The 5,742-nt window shown below is 40.4% G+C and overlaps 1 protein-coding gene across 3 annotated transcripts in view; it reads right to left on the reverse strand.

The window, feature by feature from the left end:
- Positions 1-5,520: 5,520 nt before the first annotated feature.
- Positions 5,521-5,742, reverse strand: part of tasp1 (taspase, threonine aspartase, 1) — a 22,838-nt gene continuing 22,616 nt past the window's right edge. For all 3 annotated transcript variants that reach the window (XM_077495963.1, XM_077495962.1, XM_077495961.1), the window contains exon 16: positions 5,521-5,742. This exon is cut by the window's right edge and continues 767 nt beyond it. The gene's annotated coding sequence lies outside the window, so the exon portion shown is untranslated.

Genomic DNA, 5,742 nt, shown 5'->3' on the forward strand with positions numbered 1-5,742 from the left:
CTACGAGAAATCCGAGGCGGAAGTGACGACATGTGCAAGCGACCTATTTAGGGGTATGAAGGTACAGGCGACTGAATACAAATACACACCCCATGTATCAAATTTATATTTGCTTACAGTATAAATAAAAAAAAAATCCATAATTATGTGCTACCCTTAATTGGTCTATCACATAAAATTAAATAAATAAATACACTTGTTTGTGATTGTAAGGTCACAAAAATAAAAAGGGTTATGAACATTGTTTCAAAGCACTGTTACTGAGAAACAGGCTGAACAGACATACCGATTTCTTTCTGCCACCAGAAATTAACACAAGCTTTCATTTTGCAGCGAAAGGTCTGTATCGTCTCAGCTTTGCTAATAGGATCAAACCATTGCAAAGGCCTTTCATCTGTTTGATCCACTGCAACACATTGGTCTCTTCTTTTGATGGGATTCCTTTCAAGGCTCCACTATTGAAAGAGCCTCTTGAATTATATTTGTCTTTGGAGCATCGTCACATTCCAGTATAATTTTTGCAGCATGCCCGCACGCACACGCACACACACAGTGCAGCCTGTCTATAGTAGGACCTCTGACCAGCTGCAGCCATTGTCACACAGAGGAAGCCATTCATGGCGCACTCATTCCTCCAGTTAACTGTACGCCACAGCTAGCCAAGTGCACAGCTCGTGTTTACAATGCAGCAGGCTCCTTCCGCACTACCGTGTCGCATACTTTTCCACTCCTCCAAAACTCCTCAATATGCACCACTTGACCACAAATATTTATTAGCAATGCATCTTCTCTAACTATTATGAAGCTGCAATTCTCTAAAGCTTCAAGCTTCTTTATCATCAGATCCAACGCCTGTAAAGTATTCGTTTTATGTGTGCTGTCCTCCTCGGTTACAGCATCGTTTGAAGCTAAGATTACAGTACACAGCCTGGATCGTTATCTATAGCAGGCCATCTGCTGCACAGGCCATTAAGAGCTAACGTGTTTGTCTTTATTTAGAAGTATATGCATGCACTGGCCACAATATTAGGTGCAACTGCACAATTCAAGCAATTTAATTCTTAAAATAATGCTTTTTGATTTACATTGTGAGAGTGTCAATTAAGCTACAATTCTTAATAGTTTTAATCAGATGTGGAATAGAAATAAACTGCATGCATGGGGATTTATTACATTTTCAGGTGGATCTTTTTTTTTTTTTTGTTCCTCAAAATTGATCATAGACAGATAATATGTACGGTATATGTTAATTTTGATTCCAAAGTCCTACTTTTTGTGTTTTGAGAATCTAAGACTCTATTCAGAGCAAACATTGGAGTGTTAAAAGTGTCAATTTCACCCCAAAGTAAATGTAAAAAAAATCTTTAAATGAACCATTGAAGAGAAAAAAAGCATGGTTCATACACACCAGCGGGCTGTTAAAACCTACAGAAGGGAAAGAAAAAACAAAACAAAAAAACTTGCTGCTCTGGGTTGTGGGGTGTCACTGGAGGCTCATATTTTGAAACTTCTCCTGTACATTTCACAGGATGCAAAGCACCATATTAGTGGTATAATGTTAAGGATCCAAAAGGGCTCATTAAGAAATACCAAGATATGATTGTTGGTAATTTACCATCTATTTCTGTTGGGAACCCATAGATGTTGAACATTCAGTTTTTTTTTCTCCTTTTTTTAAGTTAAGATAAACTTTTCTACATCACATAACACCATTAAAAGCTAGTGTTTAATGTCCATGTGCTTTTTTGGGGGGTCTGTTTGAGTTCAACGTTGGGGTTCTTGTAAAGTAGGTGATGACTCAGAAGGCAACTCATTACGGAGTTGTGTAATTTTTTATCCTCACACTCCCTTTCCTGCGTTGTGGAAGCATCTGGGCCACAATACCATATGGTTTGAACTCCACCATAAACGAAAAGGTCTGTCTGCTAATCTGGAATATCTAATCAGGAACTTCCTCCACCCATTCTGACTGAGAAGCACAACAGGGGCGGGGCCAATTGCTAGGATGGAAGGTGAGAACAGCTGAATAAACAGGTCAGGCTGTGGAAGGCTGAAAGAGCACAGTGACATGATCTGGCTCGTTCTTGATTGGCTGTGTTGGCCCGTTTTCATGAGCACATTTTTCACTCTAAAATGTTTTAGTCGGACTGTGAGCGCGCATCTACACTACAGAAACTTTCCAGAATTTGTATCTTATTTTAGGTCATTATATACTATACATCCTCAAAATCTAAAGGTTTATCTGATTTAAACCATTACGATAACATAAAAAAGTTACTCATTTCATATATATGCAAGGATATGTCATACCATAATAGAGAATTTGTCATTTACAAATAACACCAATCGACTTGGATATTTTATGATGAAGGTGAATATGGCTTTTCCAACTTAAAAACTCGTCAATCATGACTCCAACTAAGCTTGTTGAAAAGACTTGAAAATGTGTTTTTTCCCTTATAGAAATACCAATGTTAAGTCTTGACTTGGAGTACTTTTTAATTTTTCGATTTCAATATAATAATGTTAGATTTAGTCACATTGAGGGAAAATATGTTCACTAGCAACCATTTTGAAATATAATCTAGGTCAAAATTTGCTTTGGCCATAAGTGCATGGAAATCCACATGTGAATAAAATAGATTAATATCATCTGCAAAGGGTATAGGAAGTCCATCCATCCATCCATTTTCTTGACCGCTTATTCCTCACAAGGGTCGCGGGGGCTGCTGGCGCCTATCTCAGCTGGCTCTGGGCAGTAGGCGGGGGACTCCCTGGACTGGTTGCCAACCAATCGCAGGGCACACAGAGACGAACAACCATCCACACTCACACGCACACCTAGGGACAATTCGGAGCGCCCAATCAACCTGCCATGCATGTCTTTGGAATGTGGGAGGAGACCGGAGTACCCGGAGAAGACCCACGCGGGCACGGGGAGAACATGCAAACTCCACCCAGGAAGGTCCTAGCCTGGACTCGAACCGGTATAGGAAGTCATTAACTGGAAATATAAATAAGGAATAGCAGAGGTGGCAGAATAGAACCCTACCTGCCACATGTAAGGCTGGCACAGTCTGGCCATCCATTTATTCACACAAACTGTTGCCTAGTGTAAGATTAGGACTCTTAATGATTAGATAGGTGACTTGAGCTCGGCCGTTGTGTCACTCTTAATCGTCCTTGCTTGGCACATTTCTATCTGTCTGCATTCTGACATACGTATCCAGTAGAAACCAGTTAAGGCCATCAGGTCACACATTCTCACATGGGGATGCTGAGCCGTTCGCCCATGTGGGCAGACGGCCAAGACAGTATAGGCAGGGACGATTTTGAATAGATCATTTCCTTTTCCGCATAATAACAGAAGAGGGCTCCGCAGCTGTAGTCTCGATCTTTCTGGCATCCAGTAAATATTTCAACTGAGAACAGGTGACTTGACAATTTGTTAACCATGTATGTGTTAACTCCAGAAAAAAACAAAACAAAACATGATATAACAGTTTCTGAAAAGATGTACTGTAATTAACAGTGTCAAATGGTCTTTACTTGTCTACTGCTTTTCCACCTATAAGACACTCACTGAAATCAGGTGTAACTGGGGTTTCAGTATCATGCTCAAGGACCCTTCAATATGGCCACAAGGGCCAAGGGTCAAACTCACAACCTCTGGGTTTGGAGACAACCACTCTACCACTGAGCCATGCCACCCCATAGAAAGGTCAAAGGCTTCAGGTTAAAAAAGAAAAAAAAAAAAGTCCTAAAGCAAATTGAAGATATTGTTGAAGATGATTGTTTTACAATCAGCCTTCAGGTCATATGTGTTGTTGTGTCTGATATCTCTCATCTTCCTCTTAACTATACCCCATTGATGTTCTATAGGGTTGAGATCAGGAGAGTTTGATGCCCAATCAAGTATAGTTAACACCATGGTTAATGAACCAACTTTTGGTTCCTCTGGCTGTCTGATCAAGGTTCCAAGTATTGATGGAAAATGAAATCAAGATTTCTGTAAAGTTTGTCCGCAATAGGAAGCATAGAGTGCTCTAAAATTTCCTGAGAGGTGGTTGTATTGATTTAATTAGGTTTGCGTAAATTAGTTGATTAGGGTGTGCCCGAATAGTTGACCCACATTGAAATGACAGTGACAAAAAAAATAAAAATAATAATTATTTTTTAACCGAATGGCTTGCTGAAAAAAAAAAAAATGCTGAGCCGATTATCACGCCACTCAGTAGCATACAGACCTTTTTCGAGGCAATGATGTCAGACAGTGACTTTCCTTCCTCACATAGCAGGTCCCTTTGGTGAAATAACTTGACACCGGTAAAACCTGCCTCCCTCCTGAGAGTGAATTGTGACTAAAAGAGACATCGCCAGCCTGTACACAGTGAATGTTGACTTGGTGAGTGGATGTTAAACAGTGACAGCGATGAGGCGGTTGGCATCCCTGAGGTGGAAGATTTCGGCCAGGGGTGAGGCTGCACGAGCGCGGAAGGCAAACGGCAGTGATTCATTGTGACAGTGGCGTTTGACATGTGAGGACAGCAGCTCGGCTCCCCGCCTTTGATGTTTATTTGCTCCACCGTCTGTTTTGCATTTAAGAGCCTTGCTGAGCACCCGGCATTGGATACACCTTGAACGGCTCAGGACTTTGTCCACTTTTTTAAAGATCCAGGATCCCTTTTCAAAGCAAAAGGGGGATTCAGGGCAAGAGAGGGTTCATGCTCTAAGGGCAAGGTTTGCAAGATGAATTTGCTTGAGGGTCTCCCGGCAACGCAGATTAGCTCTGATGAAAAGTGGCCGCTCTGTAATAGCCCATAATCAAGCTAATGTTGACTGGTGTGAGTGTGGGCGAGGGGCTAAGTAACAACTGACTCTTTCTAGATGGACTTGCAGGATCAAACCAGGGTCAGAAGGCCGGGGAGGAAACACAAACACATTTCTGACACTTCTCCTGACCTGTCAGCTACATTTTGCATGTCAGTGATCTCAAAGCAGTGCAATTTCTTAAACTTTCAAACCAAACTACCGCCAAAATATCATTAAATTGACTTCTCATTCAACATTACTAATTAACATTTTATTCAAATTATGGATGCACCAATGCAGATAACAGAAATGGTATCAGTGTCATTATTCTGTGTCTCGACATTATTGGTACTTTAAAAAAAATAAAAATAAAATCATCCAATACTACGCACCGACCAAAAAATAAATAAATAAATGAGCGGCTGAATCATAAAGGTTCAGATTAGATGCTTAAAAGTTGAAAATTGTGGCTCCTCAACATAATTGCGCCATGAGGTTCAGCATACTGGCGACCGTCTGTCGAGTTCTCTTTTCCAAGCCAGCATGCAATTTATTCCCAGACTATACATTTTTGACAGGAATAAAACACTGTCTCATAGGGTAAAAAACCTGCTCTGCAAATAGCTGCGTGTGGCATTTTTGGAGATTGAAACACTCCATTTCCAAGAAAACGTCTCATGTCCTTAAGTTTTTCAAAAATAGACACGGTAACATGGTAACATAAAAGTTTATTTACTTCTGAAGCACTGTAGAAAGCTGAACACATTTTAGGATTTTCTGTATTTCATACAATTTTATACCGCATTTTCACGTGACAAGCGCCACATCGTCTTGAGACTTTAACATTTCTGAATAGAAGAGAATTCTAACGGAAGCATGGATTTATACTTCTTCAAGCAAAACTCTGTAGCACCAATGTGTGTTTATAAT

Source organism: Festucalex cinctus, chromosome 14 (genome assembly GCF_051991245.1).
Source record: "Festucalex cinctus isolate MCC-2025b chromosome 14, RoL_Fcin_1.0, whole genome shotgun sequence".
In the NCBI taxonomy this organism is placed as follows: domain Eukaryota; kingdom Metazoa; phylum Chordata; class Actinopteri; order Syngnathiformes; family Syngnathidae; genus Festucalex; species Festucalex cinctus.